This window comes from Fundulus heteroclitus, chromosome 24 (assembly GCF_011125445.2).
Source record: "Fundulus heteroclitus isolate FHET01 chromosome 24, MU-UCD_Fhet_4.1, whole genome shotgun sequence".
In the NCBI taxonomy this organism is placed as follows: Eukaryota; Metazoa; Chordata; class Actinopteri; order Cyprinodontiformes; family Fundulidae; genus Fundulus; species Fundulus heteroclitus.
In genome coordinates this window covers 1480270-1493111 of record NC_046384.1, presented here as the reverse complement: position 1 = coordinate 1493111, position 12842 = coordinate 1480270, and the positions used below count along the sequence as shown (strand labels likewise).

Here is a 12842-nt window from a genome sequence, read left to right as displayed (position 1 = left end):
TCTGATGTGTTGGTTCTGAACACAGCGGCCCACAAAGATGAACAAAGATGCTGCAGCTTCACTGCTAAAAGGAACTAAAAGCAAGTAAAACTGGATTGAAATGAGTGTTTTTGTCCTTGATCTGAGCAGCTAAATAGGATTATCTGCCAACTGAATACGATTTAGCTCTTAATATAGGATCAACTCATCTCCATCATCTTATTTCAAGGTCAGTATATATTATTAACACAGCAGCAGCAGCAGCATCATCAACAGGGTTCCTCCCTGCAGCCTCCCTGGAGACACCAGCCTGTTGGCGGGTCTCTGCCGCCCCGACAAGTCCCAGCAGAATTAGCATCGGCTCATCATCCTCCAGAACTGACTGCACACATGAAGCCTGGAGGTGTACTTTCTGCCTAAAAACATTTTAAAACTACATTTTTCATAAATGAAGGGTTTGTAAACTAGTCCACTCCTCACTGCTCCTTACTCCACCTTGTGGTGGACAGTTTTTCTGCCTCCAGCCAACCCCGTTCCCTCAACAAGCCCCGAGTTCTGGGTCAGCTGAGGCACCAAAGCCCCAGAAAGTGAAATTAGTCTGTAAATGTGAATGAAAAGCTAGCAGGGATCTGAAAGCTCCAGGCTTTTCAGTGGCAATAGAAAAGAGGCTATACATACAAACATACCCATGAATATATACACAGCTAAACAAACATGGCTCTCATTTATTATAGACAACAGACTGAAACACATGAGCCATAAATTAGTCAGGGCCTCCTTAATTAAACACAGTTTTAGCTAAATATAGAAATGCTGGACATTTCTACACTGAGTCTCATCCACAGTTTCACTCCACAGATGGAAACAAAAAGTTTCCAGAGTTCTTCTAACACTAAGAATCTTTAGATTTCCACATGAGATCAGAGCCTCCATCTGTATGTAAAAACCTCTTTTTATCAGTTCCTCCACATTTTCTGCTGACAACCCTTTGCTTCAGATTTTATTTAGCAGAGCAGGTCCAACTGTGACAGAAACAGAAATGATTCCAGGCCTGTATTGAACACAGGGACTGGAAAGTGTCCACAGAGGACGCTGATCTGGAAGACTTGCCATCATCTGTGTTGTCCTATAGTCACTTCTGCACTGATGCAGTCCTACCCACAGAGACAGTCAGAGTTTTTCCTAAACAGAAAGCATGTGTGGACCATGCAGGCTGAAGGCAGGAAGCGCGCTTCCTGTATCCACAGAGCATGACCTGCAGTGTGGATGCAGATCAGGAGACAGACTGGCCTACAGCAGGGCTACAAGTCAACTGAAGAAATGCACCTTAAGAGTCAAAGAAGGGACACATGTTCTTTTTCTTTTGCTAGAAGACATAAAGCATATTAGTATAATAGCTCAGCGCTCAGGAAGCATGACTAAAAAGTCTCTTCCTGTTCTCAGGAACTCTGATAAACAGTTTTCTGGTTGGCTGCTGGAACCAGAGTCAGGACAGAAATCAGCACAACAAGCTTTGTTTCTGCAGAGATCTGAGTGTCCTTGTTCCTCCACAGCCAGAAAGCATCATTCTAAACACATTTAGAGCTGCTGTCACCAAATACTGAACACAGCTGCTGACACAGCTAGAAAGTTCTCTCTGGAACAAAGACCTGGGAGTCAACAGAGGAGCAAACTGAACTCTGACTTCCCAAAGAAAAACTCAGTGAGCAGAAGAAAAGTTAGAATAAAATGATTTACCTTTAATTCTGACACAGTTTCTTCTTTTTGTTCTTCAGAGACTAAATGGAGCCTGAGCTTCTCTTCCTGCTGAGAGTGAACATGAGAACCAGGAAGTGCTCAGCCTGCCCCTCCCAGACCCATTTACAGGAAATCAGGTGGTTTGTCTATATAGACGCGAGTCCGTACTCGCGTTCTCGTCAAGTCTGTTCTCGGTAAGAACACAGGAAGATCGGACTTGACGAGAACGCGAGCACGCAGCACGTATTGTGCATTGGAACAGAAGTATACTCGTGACGTCATCACACCCACAGCTCTTGAGCATTCCTTTAACGTTCAAAACTATTTATACACTACACCATCATATCTTATTGAAAACATTTTTTTTTATTAATTTCTAAAATGTTTAATAAAATATATATAAAAAATTACAGAACTGTGGGTATAAAACCAGCAATAGCGGGAATTTCTTTGTTGGGAGTTGTAATTGTTGTAGTTGCAGAGGCGATTGAATCTTCTTTAAAAATCAGCACTTTGTAGAAGCAAAATGAGCGATACGAGCAATATTGCTGTTGCTTCGGTCGTTGGTCAGCTTTACCAGCAGGCTGAAGAGGAGGTGATGCAGCTGAGGAGGAAAATCTGAGCAAGGAGAAGATTGATGCAGCAGAGGAGGCTCAGAAGGCTTTGCTCACCCATCTATTGCCAACTGGTAGGCATTTTAAGATTGACAGCCTATTTCCTATGAAGGCAGATTTGTGTCTTTATTATTCAATCAAAAAAAAGGTTGCTTCAATCAAAAAATATATTTTCAATTAAAAAAAAATTCACTTCAATTAAAAAAAAACTTTTCAATCAAAGAAAAAAAGTATTTGAATCCAAAAATATATTTGAGACTCAAAAAAATACATTTGAACACTGATTTTCTTTGATTGAAAATGTTTTCTTTGATAGAAGTCCGTTTTTTTTTGTTTGAAGCAATGTTTTTAATTGAAGTAGCATTGTTTTTTGATTGGACCATATAATGGGTAGGACATTTGTGTCTTTATCATTCAATCAAAAAATAAGTTGCTTCAAACAAACAAACAAGGGAATCAATAAAAAAAGTCACTTCAATCAAAAGATAAACGTTTTCAATCATAGAAAATAGTTTTGAATGCAAATAAAATATTTGAGACTCCAAAAATTGCATTTGAACACTTTTTTTTAATTGAAAATGTTTTCTTTGATTGAAGTAATCTTTTTTTTGCGTTTGGGGTATACATGGGTAGGACATTTGTGTCTTAATCATTCAATTCCAAAAAAGTTGTTTCAATCAAAAAAAATATTTTCAATTAAAAAATAAATAAATTAAATGCAAAAAAATTACCCGTCAATAAAAAGGTATTGAAGAGAATGTGTTTTATCGTTGTTTTTCTTTTTTTTCTTTTTTTTGAAGAAAAAAAAAATTTAAAGTTCAACATTTTTTGATTAAATAACTTTTTTTTTTGAAGAGAAAAAAGTTTTAAAGTTAAATTTTTTTTGATTGAATCATTTTTTTTTAAGTGAAAAAAGTTTTGAAGTTCAGATTTTTTCGTTTGAATCACTTTTTTTTTTGAAGCTCAAAAAGTTTTGAAGTTCAAATTTTTTCGATTGAATCATTTTGGAACAAACGTACCGTGGTGGGCGGGTGCTTCTCTATTGGTCAGACATGTTTGATTGACAAGTGTCTACACCAACGACGTCTTTCTGACAAAGAAGTCTTGTTCGGCACTCCCCAGGCCAGACAGCTTTTTACCAGCAAGAGGGAACAGCGGTGAAGTTGTCGGTAAGTAGATAAAACAGGTTGAAAATAATTGTTGTCATGTTATTAGCCTATTCTGTTGATATTTACAATAAATTGTACGCTTACTAACTTTGTTCACGTTGAGGAATGTTTGTAATGGTGTGAGGTTAGATGTCTAAATATTTTCAGACAGGCAAGCAAAGTGGGCGAACCTATGGCCCCCACGCAGCAGCTTGCTATGTGCTAAAGAGCTACTGTGTTGAGTAGCCACAGCGCTGCCTGTTTAGTAGATGCTTTTATCTTGAGAGCGGGATATAGGCTGCTTAAGCTGCTGTTAGTCGAGGTGCATGCGTCTCTCTCCCCCCTCCCCCCATACATTTACCGCTGGGTCCGGTGTCGGCCAAGTGCCATGTACTGTGCAGGGTATGGCAGGCCGTTTTAACATTTATTAGCTTGACTAAATATGTATACCAGACATCTCAAATACATTCCTTCCTAGTCAAAATTTACATTTCAGACATCTACAATAACATTTGTCCTATCTAAAATGAATATTTCAGATATCTTGAATATAATTCAAAGTAGTACAAATTACGTCACTTTCCCCATTCATGTGTATAGGGCTTTTATTTACAGACATCTACAATAACATTCTTCCAATCTAAAATAAACATTCCGGATGTCTAAAACTGAATTCCGACTAGGATGAAATCTAATTTCAGATCTCCATAATCCAGTCAATACTAGTCATCATCATTTCAGATATAAAAAATAAATAAAACATTCTAGATATCCAGATATATAATTCTTGACATCAAAAATATATTTCTACTAGTAGAAATGACATTACATATATCCACTACTGATTATATGACGAATTAAATTGGAATTTCAGATATCTAAAATTTAAATATGCCTATACAAGGTTGTGTTGTGAATTGGCACTATATAAATAACATTTAAATAAATTGAATTGAACTTCTGGTCACAAAAAACCAAAACTTTTAAAATGAGATTATAGAATTGTTACATTACAGTTAATCTTTCTCCTCTTCCCATCTCTCAGAGTTACCCTAAAAGCCATTTTGTCTTAGCTGATCAATGGAGTGGACATGAGTATTTCTCCAGCCAGCCATCAAATAAACGTCACATATTAGTGCTAGGGTATTTTGTATGTCAGGGTTCGTTTTTAATCATGCCTTCCTCATTCTAGTGAATTCAGTCTATTTTAAGCAGAGGAATTTAGTCTTGGGTAGTCATTTAACTAACCATCCTTTTATGTTTCTTCTGCAGCATTGGAAGCAAAGTTGTACTACTTTGTAGCAAGTAGTCTGTGTTGTCCGTGGAGGAGTTGCCCACCATTTTTTCTCAGAAGGGCTGTTTCAGCAATTTGCGGGCTTCCAAAGGCCCCTTTCAGACCAGAAGTTCTGCATGATCACAAACTCCGGGAGCAGCTAATCAAGGTATGAGTATAAACTGTCATTTGTCACCTTCAATACTTTTTAAAATGCTTAGTCCTGGATAATGTGGGCCTACCACAGATGAGGCTTAAAGCCTCTGTGTGAAGTTTGCATGTTCTCCCTGTGTATATGTGGCCCCCTTTAGGCACACCGGTTTCCTTCCATTGTCCAAAGACATGCACTTAGTATGAGTTTATTGGTGGGACTCATGTGTCCGTCCATCCATTTTCAGACCCGCCTAATCCCTGATGGGGTGGCGGGGGTTGCTGGTGCCTATCTCCAGCGGTCACTGGGGGAGAGGCTGGGTGGACTCATGTGTATTCATCTTTATTCAGACAAAAGAAAGTGAAATCACCAATGAGGCTAATTTTGCCGTTGAAGAAGCAGCAGACAGCATTAGCATCAAGGGTTGCCTTAGGCATGTCCCAAACTGGAGAAAAAAGGACTCCCTAGTTCGCTCCGCTGTCAAGTTTTTTGTCAACGGACCTATGAGAGTTGCCCACGACCAGTAAAATATTCACACCCTCTTATCTTAACAAAGGTGTTGATGTTGTCATAAGATCTGAGGGGAAAAAATGGGTTCCTCCATGTTTCTGTTAGCATACTTGTGTTGTGGTGCCTTTATCAGTAAGATTGATGGACAGGGATATTAATCTATACTTCTAAAAACCACCAACCAGGCCAGAAATCTGGATTTAGTGACAGATTCAGACCTAAATTTTAAGAAACAAGTTAAGGCAATTACAAAATCAGCCTTAAGAATATCAGATGAAATGTGTGATTACTTTGCAGGACCTGGAGAAACTAGTCCTTCTTTCATCTGCAGTCAGCCTAATTATTGTAACAGCATGTTTACAGATCTACCATTTAAATATACAGGGGTTGGACAATCAAACTGAAACACCTGGTTTTGGACCACAATAATGTATTAGTATGGTTTAGGGCCTCCTATTGCGGCCAATACAGTGTCAATTCGTCTTGGGAATGACATATACAAGTCCTGCACAGTGGTCAGAGGGATTTTAAGCCATTCTTCTTGCAGGATAGTGGCCAGGTCACAACGTGATGCTGGTGGAGGAAAATGTTTCCTGACTCGCTCCTCCAAAACACCCCAAAGTGGCTCAATAATATTTAGATCTGGTGACTGCAGGCCATGGGAGATGTTCAACTTCACTTTCATGTTCATCAAACCAATCTTTCACCAGTCTTGCTGTGTGTATTGGTGCATTTTCATCCTGATACACGGCACCTCCTTCAGGATACAATGTTTGAACTAGTGATGGGTCGATGAGGCGTCATGAAGCGTTTCAACACATTGCCAAACTGTATTGATACTGTGCCACTGAATACTGACACCTGCTGGACCTTAAAAATCCCTACAGCCAACCTGGTTGACAGAGTTAACTGACACTGATTTGATGACGAAGTATACACAATACAATTTAAATCATTGTATGTTGCATTGCATTATTTTATATTTTCATTTGAATTAAACATATATTTGATTTTTTTTTTTTAGATACAGTCAATAAATAATGTGAACGAGGATGCTTGTGGACTGGCTTTTATATTTATTTATTTATTAAAAATTTTTTGCTGCCATGTCCTTTCAATGCTCATGCTCACGTTCAATGGTTGATCGAACTACTCAGAGTAGCAGCTTTCTACTAAGGGTAGATCAGCTGTTTTTTCTGAAACGACGCTCAGAACAAAGACGCACAGCGCAACCCGCCCAACCGTAAAGGCGTCTGCCCAACCCATCCATCAGTGGCGCGCTCCGATCAGCACCTGGCGCTCACAGAGCGAGACTGTGGTACAACACCATCACACCAGAGATGCAACATGGTTAAAAATGAACCATTATTAACCGTTACTTTGTTTACAGTTCAACTTGGATTTTATTTACTGCGCAGCATATCTTTGCTGTGCGTGAATGCACACGTGTGCAGCTCAGAGGGAACAGAAACAGTTTGGCCCGTCAGTCAGTTTGAAACAGTTCCTGTATCGGTCATGTGACTTTCCCGTGTCGATACGCGCATCCACACGGGTTTTGCTCTATGAGCTCGACACATGCGCCGACGCATCGGTGTTGCCGGACCCATCACTAGTTTGAACCATTGGATGCACATGGTCCTCCATTCTGGAGGACCATGTGCATCCAATTTGTCCTCTTTTGAACTCTGGTATGTCACCCATAATGTTGTGTGCAGTGCAATATTTTGAGCAAAACTGTGCTCTTACCCTGCTAATTGGACCTTTACACTCTGCTCTTATTGGTTCAATGTGCAATTAATGAAGATTGGCCACCAGGCTGGTCCAATTTAGCCATGAAACCTACCACACTAAAATGAGAGGTGATTCAGTTTCATTGTCCAACCCCTGTAAAAGAGATCTGCAGCTCATTCAGCCCTAGCTAAAAACAAACCCTTGGACCACATAAGTCTGGTTCTGAGGTCTTTCCATTGGCTCCCTCACTGTCAGAAGACAGACTTTTAAATTATGCTGCTGGTCTATAAAGCTCTGATTGTTTTAGGACCAGGATCCATCAGTGGCCTTCTGATCCAATATAAATCTCTAAGACCTCTCAGGTCATCTGGATGCAATCTGGACCGGTTCCCATAGTCAGAAGCAGACCTAAAGAAGCTGCATTTAGCTTCTACGCTCCACATGTCTGGAACAACCTCCCAGACTCAGCTAAAACATTTTATGTAAATCCAGATTAAAGACCCACCTGTTCTTAGGTCTATAGTTAATATTAGCCTGGCGGTCCACCATGCTAATAATACGCTGAGAAATGCAGAGTGGTCACCACGCCGCGGTGCAGGCAGCCTTTGAAAGCACCCATAATTGTTTTGGTCTACAGACAGTGCTAAAGCACAACCTTGTGTCAAAATAATGCTTATTGTTCCTTTAATAAATTGTTTGTTAATCATGTTTGTTTTTTTATATGTACTTTTTTAATGTCCTCTGTACCTTGCTTTAAGGTTTTTGTAGAAATTTTCTTGTACATTAGATGTGCTTTAGAAATAAACTTGCCTTGCCTCTTAGGTTTGCAGAGGGCTTCAAGATTCTGGGGCTACTGAAAGAGCTCCAGAAAAACCCAGCCGTTGTTCCTGACATGTCCGTGTGTGAGGAGAAAGCCCTCACTGCCAGGGACATGAGCCAGTGACCTATTCTGCTCAGGGCAGCAATCAACGCGTTCTGGAGAACCAATTGGTCTGCTTTAGGAGTGACTGGCAGATTGACATTAAAGGTCTGTTTTTGCATTTTAGTCAATTTCCATAAATTTAAAATTACTTTGTACAATACATCAGGGGTATTTTTTCCATGTCTAACAGTCATATTCTTCTATTGTTCTGTCTTATAGAAGAGGAGGATGGTCCACCCTCTCTCTTGATGTTCACCTCTGGAGCCTCTGCCATCCCTCCACTTGGCTTTTCCTGCCAGCCTGAAATCCAGTTTCTGCATGACACCAAGACAATTGACCCAGAAGCCAATACTAGTGTTGTTGTCCTGTTGTATCTGTGTTATAAGAATTATTATTCTGAAGTCACTATGGCCTCACACCACTCGGACAGAGGAGGCCTGGAGACCTGATGTCTGTGTATAAGATCCACTGTTTTCTGATTGCAAGGCTGAATGCTGCAGCTGCTGAGGGATACTGATTGTTTACGATAGACTGTCTTTGTTTTGTCTCATGGGAAGGCCACGGTGCAGTATTAGGGGAAGCCCGAAAGCGAGGCAGACAGAGACAGGGCAGACAGAGACCGCAGCGGAACCGTGGGGTGCGATTACTTTCCATCTATGTGAATCTCTGCTCTGTTTCTCAATAAAATTGCTGGAACGTTATACCACCGTCTCGTCATTTAGTAAAGATGGGAACTCAGTTACTATTGTTTAGAATTCCACCCAAACCTCCCATAACAACTTGGCGTAAACGAACAAGATCTCCGACCGACGAGCGAGGGAGTCCGGGGACAGGAGCTGCTTTGGCCGGCCCGGAGAGGTTATCCGGCCTCTGGTACCCCGAATGGATTTTCAAGGGATGTGGAGGAGCTCCTGGTCTCGGAGCGTCTCTGGGCGTCGGCGCGAAGATCCGAACCTTTCTTTCATGAGACGGTAAGGGGATTATTTTCCAGCTCTTTTAAAAACAAACGCGATTGGTCAAAAATGCTTGCAAGCTTTTAAATTTTAAACCCCATTTTTAAAGTATACCTCAAGAAATTTTAAAATTTAAAACTGTAAACCTAAAAGGTAGTAAAAGTAAAAGCCGGTAGAAATAATGAATTATATTTAATCCTTAAGGCAAATAAAACAGGGTTCGCAATACCGAACGGTGACTAAGGTTTAAACATTAAACTAAAATTCAAAATTTCATTAGAATACGTTTTCAGCTGAAATACGGACTTTCCCACAAGGGGGGAGGAGTGGCAGAGTGATTTTCACCTGGAGAACAGGTGACCGGCTGAGCAGTTTCCAGCTGGTCCATTAAAGTCCTCTTGTCTTGGGTTTGTGCAAGAGGCTGTCCACCTCTGTTGTGGATGAAAGCGGCAGGGATGCTTAAGTCCTTGACTGTTGCGAAGACGTTTGCAGCTTTGATAAGTGGGGACCCCGACCATTATACCAAAAAGGCGACCATCGGATGTGAGGCCTTTCATTTAGTTGGTCGATCGTGCTAAGGACGTAAAAAATAATAATAAAAAAACAAAAAAAGGATAAAATAAATAAAAACAAAAAAAAAAAAGTCTGGATGCAGAAGAGTCCGTGTAATGGGTAAAAGGCAGAGGTTTTTCAGGGTCAAGCCTAGCCCCAGGGTGAGACGTTCGATTTCATGCTGAAAAACGTAGGGGCCCAGACGCATGACATGCATTTAAATGATTTGAAATGATTTGATTATACATGCAGATTTCTCACATAGGGATTATTATTATTACTATTATTTTTTTTTTTTTTTATTGCAGTACTGCTACTAAATAATAAAAATAAAATTAAGAGAAAAAAGAAAAGCGATAAAAACAAGGAAACGGAAACGAAACTAAAAAGGCGTTGCACCGGGGAAGCGTTTACGTGGGGACCGATTAGGCACTTCCGTTGTGGATAAAATTGGTCTAAACTGCTAATAGCGACGTATAACTTTCAAAAATGGGTAAGCGTCCAAGTGTCTGCGAGACACAGAGTTGTATCCTTGCGGGACTGAAGCGTAAAACCGCGTGTGGATGAAGCATCGGGGGGTCGTAACCAGCGCATGCTCTCCACCTTTTAAACTAAGCGGGAACTTAACGCGTTGAAAACATCTTTCGGCGTTGACGTTTAAAAATTATGAAAAACATAGAACTATTTAAGATGGTGAAAAAGCAGGCCTGCACGTGTTTGTCTGTCTGAATGTCATCGTTTGTATGTAACCGTACGTATGTATGTATCTATGTAACTAAACGTTCGTCTGTGTGAATTAATTCAGGGTAAAAGTAATGTTCATGGTTTCAGAATGTTCATTTGTTTTGGGAGAACTGCAGCTCCGTAATTCAAATGACATTTTAAGCATGGACTATGTTAACAATAGAGGTACAGTAAAAGAGAGATTTAAATAACAAAGTTTGTTTTTTAACATTAAATATCAGGACCAAATTAAATCGATACACGGAGAGATTAACATGGCTTGAACGGAAATATTTCAGCTTTGTTAGAAATTGGAAATAAGCGTTACATAAGCTTGTTAAGTTTACTGTTTTACAAATTTAGGCTGAGATCCTATCACTTGTTTTTTAGCCCTAAAGTAATTTAAAATTACTGAGATCTCATTGCTTATAATAATAATGATTCATCACAAACCAGTCCAGTTGAAAGAAGTTAGATATACAAGATTTTTTATTTAAATAGATGAGAAAAAACTGTGCTTTGAACAAACTGTATGGAACTAAATATGGTTGCTTTTCTAAGGGTTTTCTATTCATTTATTTTATTTATTTTTTACTTGGAATTTGAATGCAACTAATGAGAAATTTTGAAAAGCGTCAAAATATTAGAAGGCCACGTTACACGCGTCATCAGTAAAAAAAATCATCTGATTTTATTAGTTATGCTGAACTGGGGTGAACCTCAGAGGGACAGTATAACCTGAGAAGGACAATAGATATGATAAACAAATCTGACCATGATGTAAACATCTGAATGTTTATGGCGAGGCTGGGTCTGTGTGTTCTGGCCTGGGGCACGAAAACTATGTCAGAGGGGGAAAAATAAAATAAAGCCAGCTTCTAAAGGGTTAAATTCTAATTCTAATCTTGGTTTGTTTTGGGTAGCCTTCTCAATGTGCTGAATTATGGGGGAAACTCTTATCATTTATAGAGAAACACTAGAAGCTCAAAAACTAAAAGGGAACAATCATTGCTTTAAAGTTTCACCCTTGACCAATTAAGATTGAAAAGGTATATATGAATAAAAGTATTACTAACAGCAAATACACATGGTCAAAGGACCAGAAGGATATCAAAAAGGTTTGTAATAAGTCAAAAAAAAAAAAAAAACTATGTCATATTGGAAAAGACATAATTGTGCTCCTTGGAAAACAATTTTGTTTTAGTTTTTTTTGTTTTCTTTCTTTTGGAGGTGTTTTGAACAGAGTTTCAAAGGAAAGGGGAAGAATAGAAACCTTCCCAGGATCAGAGAAAAAAAGGGAAAAACATCACGTTAAAGGGACACTAAGGGGACCAGGGTTTTAACTGCATGCTATTAACACTCTTGTTTTTCTCTGAGTTATTGCTTTCAGATTAAAGGAGACACCACCTTCCTGCCAACAGAAGACTCTGAGAAGACAGTGATAGCAGTGCGGTAAAGAGTCATAATCAGATTTGGACACTAAATTATACTTAGTTTTAACCAAGTTATGCCAGATCTTCCAGCAGGAAAGGTGGTGTCTTAAAGATGTTTGTTGCTTTCTGCTATTAACAGCTCTATCTTTCTGCTTCTTTTTCTTTGCAAAGAAACCTGGTCAATATGATAGGATTGTGCTAACATAGAGATTTAGTCTCGTTTTAGACATTCTCAGATGCGAGAGAATGCAGAAACAGTGCCGCAGTGCCATGGGGGCTGATCCTTGGGACAAGGACTAAAGGTGATGTCATTGACTTCAGCCTGATCCAGTTTGAGTTTTATTTTGTCAGAGACAAAGTTTGATTTATTTTTTTATCCTTTTTGTTTCTTTTATGTTTGTCATGTTAGAGGGAACACTGTAATTAAAATGTTTGTGACTGCTTTGCTGTAATTTCTTTTCAACCTATGGAGCGTTTTCTTTGGCAAAAAATGCTGGCAGAATTCATTCTGTTTGCAGGCGTGAGGACTGGAGGATGGACTCTTGATGAGAAGGAGAATGTTGGGCTGCTGAATTTAGACATTGGACTGAAAATGGACAATGAAGGACTATGACTGAGGCATCGGACAACATTCGACAAAAACACAGATGAGTTCTGCAGACACGACTTCATGCATTTCACTTCAGATTTTGTTGTACACAATTAAAACAAAACACACATTATGAAACACATTAAGATTATGTAAAGGTGAAAACTTTTAAAGAAGCACCTTGATGGAATCATGGAGCAACTTAATAACTTAAGTGGGTATTATATCAACAGTTAAATAAATAAATGAATGAATTAGTTTTCACTATATAGGTAGAGTAATCTGAACTTTTAAATAGCATTTCATTTAATAAACATCTTAAGAGTAAGCTGATTTCTGCTACTCTGGCAGGCATCAATAAAACGCAAAGAAAGATTACTGGCTAAAATGGGTAATGTTGCAATAAAATTAGCATAATGACACATCCTACTAACTAACATGGGTAAATTTAGGATTAAAGCATCAGTGTACAATGGTTACAATATTTATGGAGATTTAATTTCTTTCAACTAGAACACAAATATCTC

At 39.1% G+C, this 12842-nt stretch overlaps 1 long non-coding RNA gene across 1 annotated transcript; it reads left to right on the top strand.

Annotated features, from left to right (window-relative positions):
* The first annotated feature begins 3240 nt into the window (after positions 1 to 3240).
* LOC118557882 lies at positions 3241 to 8437 on the top strand. The gene is made up of 4 exons (XR_004928071.1): positions 3241 to 3499; positions 4751 to 4920; positions 7966 to 8170; positions 8285 to 8437. It is a non-coding gene; the product is annotated as an uncharacterized LOC118557882 (long non-coding RNA).
* The last annotated feature ends 4405 nt before the right edge of the window (positions 8438 to 12842 follow it).